Genomic DNA, 19,411 nt, shown 5'->3' with positions numbered 1-19,411 from the left:
GTGCAAATTAAGTGCCCAATCAAGAAACACTTAAAGGACAATGAATCTTGGAAGGATCCAATCACATAAGTCTACCCGAGGACGTTCAGGGTAGCATGCAAACAATGGCTGCTGCCTGTAAAAACTGATATATGCCATCATGCTGCCTGTAAAACTGATATATGCCATCATGTGCCAGCAATGCCCCTCTGCCATGTACATTGGCCAAACCGGACAGTCTCTACACAAAAGAATAAATGGACACAAATCTGACATCAGGAATCATAACATTCAAAAACCAGTGGGAGAACACTTCAGCCTCTCTAACCACTCAGTGACAGACTTGAAGGTGGCAATTTTGCAACAAAAAACTTCAAAAACAGACTCCAAAGAGAAACTGCTGAACTTGAATTAATATGCAAACTAGATACTATTAACTGTGGTCTAAACAAAGACTGGGAATGGTTGGGTCATTACACCAATTGAATCTATTTCCCTATGTTAAGTTCTCCTCACACCTTCTATGGGCCATCTTAATTATCACTTCAAAAAGTTTTTTTTCCTCCTGCTAATGATAGCTCATCTCAATTGATTAGACTCTGCCTGTTGGTATGCATACTTCCACCTTTTCATGTTCTCTGTATGTATAAATATCTCCTGTCTGTGAGTTCCATTCTATGCATCCGAAGAAGTGAGCTAAAGGGCTTGGCTACACTTACAAATTGGCAGCACTGCAGCAGGGTGTGAAAACACACCCTCTGCAGCGCTGCAAATTGCGGCGCTACAAAGCGCCAGTGTAGTCAAAGCCCCAGCGCTGGGAGCCGGGCTCCCAGCGCTGTCTGTTATTCCCCACAGGGAGGTGGAGTACGGACAGCGCTTTGAAGTGTAAGTGTAGCCAAAGCCTTAGCTCACAAAAGCTCATGCTAAAATAAATTTGTTAGTCTTTAAGGTGCCACAAGTACTCCTGTTTTTTTTGTAAAAACTGAGTCATGCATGGACATGTGACTTGCCCATGTGACTCCAAAACTCCATCTTGGAGCTGGACTTTGCATAGGAGAGAGGAGGGGGTCTTCACTCACAAGAGAAAGTCTATTTAAACTCCTGTGAGACCCTTCTATTTGGTCTTCAGCTGGCTCTCCACTCCCAAGGAAACCTGAAAGAAAGTGGAACAAAGGACAGTGACTGCAGGGGGTGTGAGTGATTGCTGGACCAAGACTAGAAGAAGACGAGTCTGTAAAAGGAAGCTTACTGGAACTCCTCTCAGGGTGAGATTTTATCTGTATTCAGTTTTATTACTGTATTAGGCTTGGATTTGCATATTTTATTTTATTTTACTTGGTAATTCACTTTGCTCTGTCTGTTATTACTTGGAACCACTTAAATCCTGCTTTCTGTATTGAATAAAATCACTTTTTACTTATTAATTAACCCAGAGTATGTATTAATACCTGGGGGGGGCAGCTGTGCATATCTCTCTATCAGTGTTATAGAGGGCAAACGATGTATGAGTTTACCCTGTATAAGCTTTATACATGGTAAAACGGATTTATTTGGGGTTTGGACCCCACTGGGAGTTGGGCATCTGAGTGTTCGAGACAGGAACACTTCTTAAGCGGCTTTCAATTAAGCCTACAGCTGTTAGGGGACCAGGTTCAGACTTTGGTCTGGGTTTGCAGCAGGCTAGTGAGTCTGGCTCAAAACAGACAGGACACTGAAGTCCCAAGCTGCCAGGGCAGGAAAGCAGGGGCAGAAATAGTCTTGGCACATCGGTTGGCAGTTCCCAAGGGGGTTTCTGTGATCCAACGCATCACACAAGGCTTAACTACTTTAGTTCAGGCCTCAGGCCTCATACCGGGCCTCTTATACAAGGCCTCATGTCTCAGGCATTCTTTCTATTACATTGAGCTAGAGCTATTTACCAATGTAAGGTACCAAAATTCTGTAGCAAATTCTGCAGGTAAATTATGTGGCCATAGAATAAATGAGGCCCTTGTATCATATAAAAGGTATTATATCATTTTTCATAAAGGTATGCCTTGAGAAGGTGCCTCTCATAGGTCTATAGAGCTACTATTGTTTGCTATTCTTACCATGGCATTGAAATCAGTCTGCCTTTCAAGAGAGGGATCTTCTCTAAGCATATACAGAAGTGAAGCTCTCAAAGTGATCATCTGCATTAGCATATAATTGTGTTCATAGCCATTGGCGGATCAGGAAGAAAATATTAAAAATAGATGCATTATTAACACAAACATATTTTCATTTCCTCATTAAGATATGAAAATCAGCTTTCGGGAGGATGAAAGTCTTCTTCACCAGATGGGAAAACATAAGTATTGGTTTAAGGGTACCCATTGCATTTGTAAACATTATTATTTGATCTAAAAACAAATCACATCTAAGGCTGCTATCATTAAAAAAAAAAGCCACCACAGTCCTTCCTTCTCTAACTTTTTTACATTAAATTATGCTGTTTACAGATAATACTATATGCTTCACAAGCCGTGAAAAGATTGATGGATGAAAAACTCCACCAAGTGCTTTATCAGCTGCATGCCTGCCTTTAAATGTAGCCCAGCAAACATGAGCTATAGTCTATACAAATAACTGTAATTCATTTCAGAGAAAAGTCTGTTGGGAAGAAAATGTCATAGTTCACTTTATGAAAAAAAGAAATAATTTGTGAAGAAGCAATGGTCTCACTTACACAGAGGCAAATAACTGATGTAACTCAATTTAACATAAATTTTGAGTGTAGAACACTTTTTGACTAATGTCAACATCTGAAGACTCACCTACTCTAACCCATCATCAAACGACATCATCTTTATAAACATTCCTTCAGATGAAAGCCTGGATATGGGGTGTGATGCAGCGTTCACCCCACACCAGCCCTGAAAGGGTTAAGGAAGCTGAGGAAAGGGCCAATTAGTGAGATAGGCCACAGGAGGGGTTTAAGCTGGAGAAGCAACCCTTGATTAGTAGATGGAACCCAGCTGAGCAGGTGTGGTCTGGGCTAATATAAAGCCAGGAAGCTGGCAACAAAAAATTGGCTGCAGTGAGAAGTTTGCAGTCACTCTCTATGCAGTAGAGAGAGAAGGATGGAACTGAGCAAAAGAGTAGGAGCCAGGCCCTGAGGGAAAGGTACGGCAGAAGACAGAAGGGTGGGGAAGAAAGCCTGTGGGAGGTGGAGCAGGAAGCAGACCAGGGAGGATGGAGCAGACCTTGACTACATGTAGTAGAGTCCCTGGGCTGGAACCTGGAGTATGGGTGGGCCCAGGTTCCCCTACCAACTACTTATGGAGTGGCATTGATAGGACAGCGGATGCAGTGAGACACTATACCCTAGAAGTGGAAACCACATAGCGACCTGGCTGAATCACGAAGAGGAAGTTGAAGCTCCTGGAGTGAGACAGTCTGCCGAGTGAGAGAGAGGACAATGAGTGGAGACACTGCAAGGGGAGGTGTTGGACCTGGAAGAGAGATAATCCCAGAACAGACAGGAAGACGTGCCACCTGCAGTGAGTTCATATTCCATGCCATGGGGTCCTATACCATGCCAGGAAAGCTAGCAGACTTGGATGCTATCAAAGCAGTAGAAGAGAGAAATTCCTAAACTCTCCACCAGAAAGGCCCTAACTCCAAACTTTCAAATCTCAGGATTATCAGTAAAAACATCCTGATTTTTGCTAGGTCTGCGATCTGCTAGGATCACTGCTACAAGGAGGAAAAGAAGTAGTGTAGCATGTAGCCATCCTAAACTGTGTAGGGCTTTATACGTTAGACTTAACACTCTTAAGTGTTCAAAGAAGCACAAATGAAACCAAAGCAGTCTTTGAACACTTGGAACTGTATGCTTTCTGTAGCTCACACCTCTAAACAGGCAGGTTCCCATTGGCTATAGTTTCCAAAAGGCTTTCCGAGATAGGCTCAGGTAAAAAGAATATTGCAAAATGTGACTCTAGCCATGTGGGGAAGGTATGGGCTGTTTGCCCAGTACTTGACACTGCAATCGATTGCATAGGAAGGAGATGAAAGGGGATGGGTAATGAGTAGGGCCCTACCAAATCCGTGGCCATGAAAAACACATCACAGACCATGATATCTGGTCTTTTGTTTACTTTTATCCTATACGATCCAGATTTCATGGGGGGGACCAGCATTTGTCAAACTGGAGGTCCCAACCCAAAGATGGTTATGGGGACGGGGTTCAAGGCAATTGTAGGGGGGATGGGTATTGCCACCTTTATTTCTGCGCTGCTTTCAGCACTGGAAAGTGACATATCCTGGTGGGAGCCCAGCTTTGAAGGCAGTGCCACAGCCAGCATCAGTACAGAAGTAAACGTGGCAATACCATACCATGACACCCTTATTTCTGCACTGCTGCTGGTGGCAGTGCTGCCTTCAGAGCTGGACTCCCAGACAGGAGCTGCAGAGCTTCCTGCAGACAGGAGAGGTTCCTGGAGGTGGGTCTGACCAGGCCCCAGGAGTGGCCCCTGCAGGGAAAGAGGAAGTCCCATCCCTCACCAGCCTACCAAGGAGCAGCAGCTGGAGCCTGGCATATGGTAGGAGCCCTTAGCCATGGCACCCCCAGACCAGCTCCAGGCCCAGCACGCTGGTACTTGGGGGTTAAGAGGGCCTTGGTGTGTGTGTGTGTGTGTGTAGGATTACCATGGACCCCATCCCCAAACATAGCACTCTGGGTGGTCACCCACGTCGCCCAGCTGTAAGGCTGGCCCTGCTCCCTTCCAAAAAAAGTGAGGACCTCTTCATACAATGCCACCTTCACATCTATGCTGCTGCTGGTGGCGGTAGCTTGCCGGACATCCAGCTCTGAAGGCAGCACTGCTGCCAGCAACAGCGCAGAAGTAGGGATGGCAATACTCTGACCCCCCAACACACACAGTAGCCTTGTGATCCCCCTCCCGACAGACCCACTTTTGGGTTGGGACCCCGAGGTTACAATGCCATGAAATTTCAGATTTACGTATCTGAAACCATGACATTGAAGATTTTAAAAATTTTATGACCGTGAAACTGACCAAAATCAATGGTGAATTTGGTAGGGCTCTGGCTCCATCCTGCCATTCCCAAGCCATTATAGCCAACGGAGCATGCAGCAAGCGGTTCCAAAAAAGGGGGTGAAATAATTTTGCTTCTCCTCAGATCGAAGCTGGAAAAGGAAAGAAATTGTGATTCTGAGTCCCAGTTCATTGTCTGAGCTGCTTTTGGAGCATTGCAGCTATGAGTCAGCCTTTGCTCTGGGCAGATTATAAAATTGTAAGCTATCCATTTGTGATTTGTGCATCTGCTTTACATTATGAACAGTTAGTAATTTGTTAATATATTAATTAACATATTCTATCTCAGGGGTCGGCAACTTCTGGCACGCGGCTCGCCAGAGTAAGCACCCTGGTGGGCCGGGCCAGTTTGTTTACCTGCCGCATCAGCAGGTTTGGCTGATCCTGGCTCCCACTGGCCGTGGTTTGCCGTCCCAGGCCAATGGGGGTGGCGGGAAGCTGCAGCCAGCACATCGCTTGCCTGCACCGCTTCCTGCAGCTCCCATTAGCCTGGGATGGTGAACCGCAGCCAGTGGGAGCCGCAGTCTGCCGAACCTGCTGACGTGGCAGGTAAACAGACTGGCCCGGCTCGCCAGGGTGCTTACCCTGGCGAGCCGTGTGCCAGAGGTTGCCAACCCCTGTTCTATCTCATTAAGTAGTAATGTTTAGTGAACTAATATACTAATGAACTAAAACTGCATGGTTAATACCTAAACATTAACTTCAAAATATGTTCAGTATAAATACATATTAGCGCATTTAATGTATATAATACTGCACATCCTTGGGAACTAAGCACTGCAGAGTCTTGTCTTCTCAACGCTTGTGTGTGACTAATGCTGATGGGACCATAAACTAAAATTCACTCATTTATATCACAGGATTCAGTGAAATTAGAATCCAAGCTACATCATAAATATATCAGGGACTATTATAATAAAAAGCCCTTAACAGAGTGAAGTGAGTTTTGTGTAGTCCTTGTACTTTTAATAACTATGATGTTGGTTTGGTGGGACAGGATGGGGAGAAATAGCACCTGAAACTTCACAATAAGTTATCCTCAGTGTAAAGGGACCCTCCACTATCTAGAGCAGGGATTGGCAACCTTTGGCATGCGGTCCATCAGGGAAATCCGCTGGCCGGTCGGGACAGATTGTTTACCTGCAGCATCCGCAGGTTTGGCCGATGGAGGGATGTGCTGTCCGCCACTTCTCTCAGCCCCTATTGGCCTGGAAGGGTGAACCATGGCCAGTGGGAGCTGCAATCGGCCGAACCTGCAGATGCTGCAGGTAAACAAACCGTCCAGGCCCGTCAGCGGATTTCCCTGACTGGCTGCGTGCCAAAGGTTGCTGATCCCTGGCCTAGAGGCTGATGTGTGAGTGTCTCACACATACACAAAGATCAAGCTCAGCTAATGACTTGCTCACCTCTACCAGCACATGGCAGTTAAGTCTCAAGACCCTGCATCTTCTCTTATTGGCCTTTGTAAATTAACCCCATTGGTTAATTTTCTAATAACAGCCAGAATTCAGCTGGAAGAATTGCCTCTTGCTCTCGTCTCCAGCTGTATCATGCAGCATGACATGGGAAGGGAGGGACTCCTTTTCTAGCAGCACCTCTAAGGCTCCTCCATTCACATCCTGCTTCTGAATCCTTAGGTTTCACTCACTGCTGCTGCAACTGCCTCTCCAGCCACTATTAATACCAGCCTGATCCTGCCACCCTGCTCATCTCTTCTCCACCACTAGCTCTCCTTCAGCTTAAAGCAGCTGCTGCTGCAGTTTGGCTCAGGCCACTTTCTCCAACACCAGGTGCAGCCTGACAGCATAGTAGCTACAGAGGGAGTCACAGGTTGCAGTACTCAGAGGTTAAAGGACAACCATCTGCAACTGCCTGCCAATGGGCCGTGGCCTCCAGGCCCAGTTTTTTATACTGAGAAGCCACCCCTTTTCCAGGACTGAACCAGGCACCTGCCTGCCAATGGTCAAAACTTCTCCCTCTGAGCTTTCAGTAACTAAATTATGGCTAACTTCTGCTGTCAATGAGACTGGTAAATCTGGAGAAAACTGACTGAAGTCAGTGGCATTATTCCAGATTAATACCAGTGTCAGTGAGAACAGAATTCGGCCATTACTAATAACAGGTCAGATTGCTAACACAGGCATATAGTGGTGGGAGTGGGTTTAAAGAGTCTTCTGCCCCCACTTTGCATGCCCTGTGTAAAGGCCAAGTTGAACTACACTCAAATGAGTGGAGGAATTTTGATCCATCAGTATTAAGCATGGGTCCCTGGCACCTCAAGGAGGATGGGTAATGTGCAATAGGAGAACTACAATGTCCTTCCCAAAAGGATGCAACAGTGGGTATATCCCCTTGGCATGCTCGAGTTGTTCAGGGAAGCCAAATTCCTCCTGGGCCTCCCCGTCTGGTGATGTGTCTGTACACTGTCCCTTATGTGGCCATATAAACTGGTAGACTTTATTCTTTCTAGACAAGGTTTAAGGTCAGTGGGAGTTTAGCCTGAGTAAGAACAAAAGGTTCTGGGTCATAATATCTTTTAAAAGTTCATTTAAAATATAATTATTGGGATTTGCCACAGCCAGATTAACAAATGCAGACTCCATTTGTCTACAGTTCTGAATTCTGCTAAGTAAGATCCCTGGAGCCAGTTTCAGCCATTCAGGAAAGGAAATTCTTTTTTTCCTAGGCATGGATATTGGACTGCTGCCTCTGGCAACACCTATAGTCAAGCATAGAAGATAAAGGTGTGCCAAGATGTAACCAGCATTCCACAGAAATGACAGGTTTCTGCTGTCAATCAGCATATATGATTTCCCTGTTTGAAGCTATCTTATTTTACTTCATGTCTCCGTGTGCTGCTTTCACAATGCTGGGTATTCAAGAGGTCTGAGGAATAGAGTTTCTCTTTGATGGAATGTTCCAATAGGAGAGTGTTTCATGTTTTGGTAGTGGACTCTGAGACGGGGTACGGGGCAGATTCCATGTAGCTACCATCTCATGACTGGGGCCTGGAATGGGGAGTCACAAAATGAAAGTGGAAACAAAAACAAAATTGGGAAGAAAAAATGCACAGGAATGAAGACAGGTAAGAATGTAAAAAAGCAATATCTAAGAGACACAAGTACAGAGCCAGTGGGCTGGCATATGGTCGAAGGCAGATAGAGTAGGAGGTGTCCATCCTCTAATCCATTTCCAGAGGAGACACCACTGGAACAATGTTGGAGAACATAATTCCAGCAAGGGTAATCCCCACCTCCACAATAACAAAGATTCATATAGTTTATGCTAAATACATGAAGAAACAACATACATGCTCTACATTTGTCTGAGACTTCATTATTCTGTATATATATTTATTGTGTGATATGTATAATGGCTGCTATTTCCAAAGAAGCCTGTAGAAACTGGGGGCAAAATTCCCATTGAATTTCAACTTCCTTAGGCTCCTTTGAATAAATTCCCAGGCAATATTATGTTGGCAGAGTGCTGAATAATCAGGATGATCTCTTAAAATAAAGCTATTATTATTTTGTTTTCCTTGCATAAAAACCATTTTATAAATGCATTTAAGCAATAAAAGGAGTTGTTACTTGCTAGTCTATCTTCCCAATGCCTTAATTCAATAATTTCATAAAATATTATTTATTTTCTAAAGGCAATAAAGTTTTCCTGTATACAATTTTCAGTGTCACTGCTTTAAAGGAGAACCTAGCTATTATCTCTGAAAGCTGAAGTTGCAATTAATGGATTAAAAATGCAAAGGAGTTTCATCCAGAGGAGGTGGCAACGTAAACAGATCAGACATTGTTTCAGTCATGTAAACATAACTCTCACTGCAGTCAGTGGAGTTACTTCCAATTTACACCAGTGTAACTGAGATGAGAATATGTCCCTTAGTCTTTATGCCCCAGCCCACTGCATGAGACTAGCACCGCATGCGATATTTCTAATTTGTTATAATTTATGAGCAATCTGACAAGGCGGCAACTGACAACGGCTGGGGGATGAACTCATAAATCTCACAAATGTCTAATCAAATATTCTTTTTCAACAGGCTCATGTGTTCAGCTGACTGAAGGGTGTTCCATAAAATTTATTGTTGGTGTGGCAATTTTCTCTCCTACTCATGTCCTGCAGCTGCTGTAAAAAGAGAGCCTTAAATCTGTGTTCCGCAGGCCATACCATGTTACAGGGGGAGATGAGAATTTTGAAACTGGATGTTATGAGGACTCTTGTCTTGGACCAGATTATAACTTCTTCCTCACACTGGTAGGCAATTATTCATGTAATTCATCTGGCTGACTACAGTGGAACTGCCCTATGTGAATAAATGCTCATCAGTGCAATAAAGGATTCACAATCTGGCCCTAACAAATAAAGAAGCCAATTCTCTTTGATGTTGTGCTACCCACCAGTTGATTACTATTAAATTGTCTAAACAAAGTGATTGATATGCTCTTTCCTGAGCAAAGAAGAATCACTTTGCATACTAATACTCTCTTGTGTGTACCTTCTAGAAAATGCTTTGGTTTATTAATGAAGGGTGAAGAATTTTCAGCATTCTTTAAGAAAGTTCATTAGAATTGGCTGTGTCATGATTGCTAACTTTCCATAATGCTTCTAAGACTTTCCACAATGCTTCTAGTTTTAAAGGAACAACACTTGTGAATTTACTGGGGGATTCTGCAGTAAGAGACCAACATATTATAACTTACCTTAATATTATCTCAAAGAGGGTGGGATAGAAATAGTGGAGTTCCAAGGTGAGTTACCACAATTGTTAAAGACATGGAAAGGCTTCCTTATAAAGAACCTCTGAATAGGTTAATATTGTTCAGTTTAGAGAGGAAATGAATAAGGAACAACAGGACAGAGGGATACCAAATAAGTGTACAAAAGATAAATTAGGCATTCCTATTTGCTCTCCTGAAATGCAAAACTGAGGGCTGTTAAGTGAAACTGAAAGGGAACAAGTTTAAAACTAATTAAAAGAAATACTATTTTTACAACTCATCACCACAAAATACAATGAAGTCAAGAGCTTAGTATACGTAGAGTAACTTCATGTATCCAAATAAAATGGGATGTGATGGGTGTGATGACATATAAAATCAATATTGATAAATAGATTTCAGATAAGGGAACCTATTGATATATTGATCCAAAATTGAGGACATTAACTCATTTCTGATAAACAAAACAAAGCAACAAACAAACAATAAAAAAACAGGGTCCTCCAAATCCATAGGAGCTACTCACATGAGTAAAGTTACTTATAGGTGCGTGCATTTGCAAGTTAGGCCCTAGCATTGGATAGCCAAGATTCAGGTAAGTGAGGTTGCTATAGCTATATCTGTATCTGTATACACAGGCCAGGGTTTTCAAAATCATTTTTGGTGCCCCAGTTTTTTGGATGTCCAACATGAGACAGCTTAAAGGGCTCTGTTTCTCAAGAAGTGTTGAGCACCACCTTCTGAAAATCAGGCTCCTTTAACATGTCTCCATTTGGCACGCAAATTTGTGGCATCCAAAATCACTCGTCATTTCTGAAAATTTTGACCACCTTCTATATACACTGTCTATATATACTGCAAGTAACTATATATACTGTCTATTAACATGACCTCTTGGATAACCTTTACAAATAAAATTGCAACAAGTTGAGATTGTCTTCAACTGGATGTCAGAAATAAAATGTGCCTGAACATTTTGTTTATTAAGTTTGGAATATAAGCTCCTAGGCATGAATCTTCCTCTGTGTTTTATACTGTGCTAAGCACAATAATGGAGCTCAATAATAATGAATAATAAAAAAAAATGTCAAAGCTGTAGTTGCTTAACCCTGATGAAGTAGAAAAAAAATGGTATATTTTCACAGTGTGGAAGAGATAAATGTGGGAATGTTAGTCAGTGAAAGCAGAGTTCATTGTGGGACATACAGTTCTGGTGTCTTCACATTCCAACTTTCCCGCAGAAAGGAAATATTTTTAATAATAGGAACTCAGTATTCTTCAGTGTAATTCACCTTGCATGACAGAAAATGTTCTGCAAGACAGGAAGAATTTTAGGACTCCACAAATTGCAGTCCATCTCCCTTATTTGTCCTTTGTCTTGTCTTCTTTTTTTTTCTTTCTCATCTACTTTCTCCCACTCACTGTCAGAAAGGGCCATCCGACGATTTAGCAAAGCACCACACAACAAAACACCTACCGGGGACAAGCAGGTCCAATGAGTGCTTTTAAGGAAGAGTGTTTAAAAGCCAAGAGTTACACAAACTGAATGTGAAATTTTTACATCAAACAGTTGGAGTTGATCTGCCCTAAAAATAGATATCCTCATTAACCATTTGTGGCTTTGCCAAAGATAATCTTTATTATAGGAAGATAGCTATACCGATATTACAACATATTATGATGCATACTACAGTGGCACCTATAGGTCACAACCTTAAATGGACCCCTCTGTGCTATGCACTGTACAAACACATAGTGAGAGACCTTCCATGCTCTAAAGCTTTTACTGTATAAATAGTCAAGACAGACAAAGGGTGAGAAGGGAGGTGCCCAAGATCACACAGCAAGTCAGTGGCATAGCCAGGAATAGGACCCTCACTCTCAGTTCAGTGCCCTGTCCACTAGACCCAGTATAAATGATATCTGCTAGTATAAATGTTCTGTATATATTTACACAGAACTGCTGCTTATAGATCACTGAAGAAGTTGTGCTGTGCTGAGCTTTCATGAGAGGGGAGAAGGGAAAGCAATGGGAGAAAGAGAAGTAAGAAATGAGAGGTGGGCTGTAGAGTTACATGGACTACACTTTCTCTAATGTCTCATTTTCATTTTGGGGATGCTGGTCCTGAGCCTAAACCAAACCCTGGTTATGAGAAACCGCCTGAATGTTAAAGGACTCTGAACCCAGATCTAGATCAGAAAGTTATGGTTGTTCCTTTTCTATACAATGTGCTGAAGGAAAATACTGGCTCTAAACACCTCTATACTCCAGCTAATTAATTAGGGGCAGGCAAAGACTGATTTTTGTCACTATATGTCAGTCAAAAACTCAAAGATCGGTAATTATTTTGTAAAACTTCTCTCCGACTTAGTACTGAACTAAGTCTTGATAACTACTCAGCATCTGCAACTCCCACTGAAGTCAATGAAGAAAATTCTGAAGTTTTTTTACTCTATCCTTCTTCCAACACATCTCTCTTAGGGGCAAATCCCCAGGTCCATATGCTTTATTCAAGAAAAGCTGCCTTTTAAGTGCTTGGGAGTTTAATTTTTTTATTATTATTACTATTTTTTTAAATATCCTGAATATTGAAATGGGTAAGGACAATTGATGTCAAAGAGAGGTTTGCATAAGTAATAACTGAGGTCCTGCTTGTTGCTGGCCCTTGACAGGCATGAAAGTGGGCAGGGGATGAACAACAGGCACACAAAGAGATCCCTCCCCTTTCACTATGCCATGAAAAGGACTGTCCTTTTGTTCCCTGAGTGTGAGAGCTGCTCAAAGCTTATGCCCCAGTGGTATTAGCAATCACAAAAGGGGCGAGGGTAAGGGTAGAACCATGACTCCTCAGCACCACCCAGCAGAGATCAGCCACCATAGGAAGGTGGTGAGAACATGCTGTATATACACCCTTTACAAATGGGAGACTTACTTTTCCACCCTGTGCTCCCTGAGGGCCCAGGAGTGCTGTATGAGTCAGAATTCAGTGCAATGCTGCCACTCCATGTGGGCTGTGGCTTTCAGCCGAAACCTGGCCCTGAACAAGGACTTTAAGATACACACACTTTCTCAGAAAAAGCAAATCAGAATCTTGTCAATTTTCACTAAATTACCAGACATATTTCATTAGTTGAAAGAAGTATTTTAGCTCACATGTACAATTTGCTTCAGAGTCAGAGGCAGTGTTTTGGGGGGGGGGGGGGAGGGGCAGAGGAATGTGAGAGTGCACATACATTTCCTTTGAAACTGAAACAATTTCCCTTTTCTTTTCCAATAAAAAATCCATTTACTTTGTTTTCAGGGTGCAAGTGAGATGTTCTAAATCACTCAGGCAATTGCTTCAGTCAAGCAAGCTTGAGAAGCAGCAAAGCATCAGCCCCCTCTGGCCCTAACTTTTCTTTTCTATTGTAGGGGGGATGGGCTCCCTTCAGGTTTGGCTATTCACTTAGGGCTAGATTGTGCTTGGCACTAACGTGGCTGATTCTCCATCCTCAGCAGGGCCACCTTAAGGCTTCCCAGAGCTTGAGGTGGGATCCACAGCACTGCAGAGCCCCTGTGCAGCCCAGGATGAAGTTGGAAGGGAGAGGAGTAAGGAAGACATGCCCTCTTCCCCCTCTGCTGACCAGAGGGAGCATGCTGTGTCTTAGAAAGGCCTGACACAGACCCCCTGCAGCTGCCTGTTCAGGCAAGAGCAGTTCTGGAGAAATGCACCTCAGAGAGGTGTCACTGAGACACAACCCTTCCCAGCAGGGCCGGCTCCAGACCCCAGCGTGCCAAGAGCGCGCTTGGGGCGGCATTTTGCCGGCAGGGCGGCAGGCGGGTCCGGTGGACCTTCCGCAGTCATGCCTGCGGGAGGTCCACCGGAGCCGCGGATCCAGCGGAGCTCCCACAGGCATGACTGCGGAGTGTCCGCTGGTCCCGCGGCTCCAGTCGACCTCCTGCAGGCATGACTGCGGACGGTTCGCTGGTCCCGCGGCTCCGGTGCACCTCCCGCTGGCATGACTGCTTGGGGCGGCCAAATTCCTAGAGCCGCCCCTGCTTCCCAGCACAGCTCCTGTGGCGGTGCAGTGCCATAATCTAGACCTTCCGTTTTGGCATCTCTGTTTTTCTGTGTTTCCATGATTTATTCAGACTTTTATAGTCAAATGAGGTCTGGTTATCCCTTCAAGTTCCTCCTTGAAGCACACCCTGGGCCACCCTCTGCTTGCTGCTTCCTGCACTTCTAAAACAGGAATTGCGGTTTCCAATGCTGCTCTCGCTCTGCCTCAGCCACTTTCTCAAGACGCTATTAAGATATTTTTCCTCATTGTGGTTTCCACTGGTGCTCCTCATTTATCCCACCCTCTTTTTAATAAAGCAGTTCTACAGAGCACTGCTTGTCTGCAAGTTCCCATCTGGCATTGTATGCACAGGTTCTCCTCGGTCTCTTTAGGGCTGACTTATCTGCTGGCCAACGTGTTTAGAGAGTTAGATGCTATATTAGTCCTGTGACTCCTTCCTGCTTTAGTAGAAATAAAATTTGAATACAAACTTATTTGTATGTTTATGTTTGTCTCTAGTCTTGGCTTTGTGCAGAGTGAACAAATTGCCCAGGGGACCTACCTGAGGACTGGGGAGATGGATTCTTTTCAACTTGGCAGCAGAGCTTGGAACAGGAGCTGTAGCCTTTCTGTGGCTGTTACAACTTGTAAGCTTTATCTGTAGCCATAATGCTCTCATCCCAACACCTTAGGCCAGTCACTGGCTATGTACCTACTACTCCTGTGGCCCACACTCACATCAGTGCAAGGCTGCTGCCAGGTGTGCCCCTTGTATGGAGAAATGCAGATCATGGGTCACAGGTTACATGAAGTGCCAGGTCTGCATGGAAGGCTGCTCTGTGCTAATAGTTCTTTCAGTAGTGCTGATCGATCATTTTTCAGCTACCAATGGCATTCAGGTGGGGGTCCTTCTAGTAGCAAAAGAAGGCCGTTACTGTTGGTGTAATAAACCATAGAGTATGTATAATATCACCTTGCCCTCACGCTTGTTATTATAGTCTCAATTTGCTGGAGGACTCTGATTTTAACATGTTGGTTTTTTTCCCCCTGTAGTTCTGGCTACAGGAGATTGAAACATTAGAAAAACCAAGGCCACAATTTTGAAAAATGAGGGTCTAAAGTTAGGTTCCTAAGTCCATATTTAGGCACCTACACAAATGGCCTGAATCTCACACGTACTCTTCACCACTCAGCTTCCTCTGGTGATGGGTACCAATATAAGAACCTAGACAGTTCTGTGTCACCGTGGTTATGATTTTTCTGGGAAGGAAAAGAGAGAAATTGGTATGCCCTCACATGGTATAAAATCTCACTCACTGATATTCCCTTAAGAAGAAGCCAGTGGATAATTTGATTTAGTGTTTACAAGGATTGATAGTTTTGACTTCCCTACATTTTGTAATTGTAAGGCAAATCTCAGCAGCTTGGGGATTTCTTTGATGGATAAGCATCTGAACATTGCGATGCACATTCAAGCCTTATACTAACTATTTCAACATGGGCAGCAGGTATAAGAGGCTAGGGGAGGCTAAGCCTTCCCAAACAGGAAGTGGTGCACCTCCCTCTGGAGGCGTTCAGGCCTGTCACCTTTGGAGTGCCATTGCTGGAAGGGCACCTGGGTTGTAGTCCCACCCATGTTCTGCCCCAAGCCTCTGCTCCCACTCGTCCTCTTACCCCCATGGTCCCGCCTATGCTCCATGTCTTCCACTGAGTGGCAGGAGCTTGGTGGAGGGAGGGAAGAAGCATGAGTCGCAGGGGGCCTCAGGGGAGGGGGTCCAAGTTGAGTGAGCAGCAGGCCCGGGGGGCAGAGAGGCACAAGTGGTGGGCTAGGGATGGCCACAGGGAAAGGGGCCTTGCGAAAGCAGGGCCCGGGGCAGAGTGGGAGTGAAGTGGGGTGGGGTCTCGGGGGTAGGAGGCTGAGCAAGAGTGGGCCTCAGAGTGGAGCAAGGGGCAGGACCAGGGTCTGGGTGCCGCTGGGGCCCCCCCAACACTTCTAGGGAATTTCCGGCACTCACCCTCAACCTCCCCAAATGTGGGGGTCATGCGCTGCCCATGTACTTCAATCTCGTTGTCCTGTGAAACTGGGCTAGAGATAAAGGGAGACTAGTCTCTCTCACAAAACATTGTGTATTTCCTGTTCTAGATGGGACTCAGAAGTAATGTGAGAACAGTGTTTCTGGTGATATTTTGAGTGGATCTCCACTTCCAGTGTCAACTAGAGTAGGAAGTAAAGATGGAACGTACCATTAAAATAGTTAACCAAAACTGGTTGGACATAAGGGATGACCAAAGATTGGGTTAGTTCTTATTTTACATTTCCAGCTTGCTTTCACCTCATTGTAAGCCCACTCAAAGCTATTTTTCAGACTCCACTTCAGTGACAACTGTCTGCTGCCAGTTCTTGTTGGTCCAAAAAAAAAAAAAATTTTTTCAGAAAGACTCTCTCTCTCGCTCTCTGACAAATTTTAAGCCACCTGCTACATTAAACTTATTAGCCCATAAAGGTATCCAGTTACAACAAGGTTAAAGTTGTAGTGCAGATGGGATGTATCCATATCTCTGTAAATGGGTTATAACACTTGATCTGCTTTAGCCTACTGTATTTGGCAGTTCCTTGACTGTGTGCTCCCTCCAAAATTCCTTAGCAGTCTGACTTTGAATGTGGCTAATAAGACATTTATTTTCTCTCCAACTATTTGTTGCAGCATTTTTATGTATGTGTGTCAAAATATTCTGCTTTCATGTTGTTGCTCCCCTTAAAAAAAGCCAGTTCTGAACACATTTGATATTTTGCAGGCTTGGAATCTGAATGTTCCAGTTCAGGTTATTTAAGCTGGTTATATTTCAGCATGTTCTCTTTTTTATGCTTAGAACTATTGCCCAGCTCTTAAGCTGTATCAGTCAAGGAGTTCAGTTTTACACTGATAAATTAAAAATAAATTAAAAAAAAGCGGGGGACATGCAAATTTCCAGTTCCTTCCATCATTTATATTGTTGCTTTTACATTTCTATATTCAGCTATCACTGTTATTTGCATATAGTAATATTCTGGATAACAGAACGCTCTGAAATATATATTTTTTAAGACTAGAGAGATGATGATAGGGAGATAGAAATATTATTGGAACAGCAAGATGGAATGGCATGCAACAAGATTTTTTTGTAATTGTTTCTAAGTTGTTTGTCACTTATACATGATTTTCCTAAGCAGCTCAAAGACACTTTCAGACACTCAGATAGACACTCTCATTCATCACTGAGCAAGTATATAATGGCAGTGATAGAAAGGAAGACTTCACTATTCTGTTCCCTGACAGTGCTTGCCCTGGGCATGCTGTCTTTCTGTCTCACTTTCTTTCTTTAAGCATAGAAAAATTCAACATTTCTTTAACAGTCTGTTTTGTAATGTGTCCACACAAGTCTGAATATCTCTGTCTAGTCAAACATACAAATCATATTCAGACAGCAATTTATTTTTTTTAAAGATAGACCATTCACATTAATTCATGTTATTCTTCCTAATAATATTAATCATGATTGCTATTGCAACTAATTAGATAAGATTGTTATTCTGAGCAGCAGCATCTCCTTACAGTACCATTCCAGAAGTTGTTGCAAAGATAACAAACACCATGGCAGGAAATATGTCATCAGTGTCATTTCCAGCATGGTTAATAATGGTCCAATCTTGCTTCTACTGAAGCTGGTGGCCAAATTTCCATTGGGATCAGGATCTGAATTTCTAAAGTCCCTTGCATGGATAATATACTTCTCTTAATACAACAAATACATTTTGGTTGAATTAGATAACCACCTTGAAAGGTTATCAGTCATTTTATCCCTGAAATGTAAGGTGATAAAAAACTTATTATTCAAGAACCCACAGCAGCATGGGATGCAGATTAATTTGTCCTGTAATCTGTTGAAACCACAGGGTGCAGATAACAAAGTATATTTCACCATGCTGCTGCACTAATTCCAATGAACCCCAAATCAGGGGATTAAAGATCAATCATTTCACATTGGAGTGAAAGGAGCTTTAATTTCTTTTCTTTGTTTTTTGGTCCTGTAAACAATTTTAGTGGCAACAAGGAAGCTGAGTTTGAGTAAACAGAATATATTTCAGGTTTCTTGCATATACAGGAGAAAGCTAAAGTTAGAAAGCAGTATGAGACTACAGGAGCACCTATGGAGCAAAGTTGTGGAAACCATGGCGATAGCAATACCCTTAACTTAAAGAGACATCCACTGAATGCAGAGAATTTACATTTTGATTCATCTATGAACTTTAGAGAAAAAAACAATTTTATAAAAGGATAATGTGCCATTTAAAAAAAATGGTCCAAGTGCATTTAATTTTTCTGTGATTAAAATGTATGAGCTTCCTTATGATTAAAGCATAGACAATAATATCTAGATTCTACTTCTAATTATTTTAACTACTTGTTTAAGATGCTGGGTTTGTAGTTTATTCTCAAATGCCTCTTGAAAATGAGTTCTCAGGAAAAACAGATTAATTAATAAACAGCCTATATCAAGGGTCTCTGGCGCCATCTTGTGGTCTGTTGTGTTACTTCACCCTGAAAAACTATAAACTTTTTTTTTTTTTTTAAAGCAGCAAAGACTATGGATGAAATTCTAGCTGCACTGAATTCAAGGAAGTTTACTTTATTTTTATTGTTTTGGCATTGACTTCATTGCAGCCAAGATTTCACCCTATGTTTCTGTACAGGAATGAGCTGGCTTTTCTTTGGAAACCTTTATATTGCTCAACTGTGTATAGCTATATAAGATTACTATAAGTTTCTCAAAGCTTTGGGCACGAAACCTTAAAACTGGTCCAAAACCTGTTTTGTGTTTCAATTTTTGTCTCCTCAGGGTTTAAGTAAAGGCTCTTTTTTTCTAAAATATTATACGAGTGCAATATGCAGTTGTACACACAACTGTAAATTAAACAATGGGAACTAACAAATGTCACAATAGCTCATTTTCCTTACACAAATGCTTATTTTGAAGCCAGGGTGGGTGCATAAGCACATTTTATTAGAACAAGTTAGATTACATTTGGACCAGTTTTAAAAATGTAGCCTTAAAAATTTAAAGTATCTCTTCTGGGCTCTGTTAAATACATAGCCTGATTCCCCTCAGGAAATTCAGCCCTAAATATTGCTCAGCCTCTGTAATCAAACATTGTAAGCCTGCATTATTCTGTCTTTCTGGGATTTGTTGAAAGAGGTTCTGTTCAATTTGCTGCCAGGCCAAGCTAGCAGGACAGATGAGTCACTGAGGGGTAGTATTTTGAAAATGAGCTGTAGAAGTAGTTCCCCTATATAGGAATAGGAAAATATGCGGAATTTATGTAGACTCATCAGCTTGGAAAATACTTGAGTGCTTACTGTTGTTAGGTGACAAAAATACAAAGGTAGAACAGTAGATCCTGAAATAAGTAGCTGACTTTTAGACTGAATTATTGGTAGCATTTTAATACCGAAACTTCCCTTTATTATTCCATTCTTTTATTCAGAAAGACACTAGCAGTAATGGGCTGTGAGGCTGAGTTAAGTATATCTGTTACAG

The sequence above is a fragment of the Mauremys mutica genome, chromosome 1, assembly GCF_020497125.1.
Source record: "Mauremys mutica isolate MM-2020 ecotype Southern chromosome 1, ASM2049712v1, whole genome shotgun sequence".
NCBI lineage: Eukaryota > Metazoa > Chordata > Testudines > Geoemydidae > Mauremys > Mauremys mutica.
The sequence above is the reverse complement of the archived record's forward strand: the minus strand, read 5'-3'. Positions refer to the sequence as shown.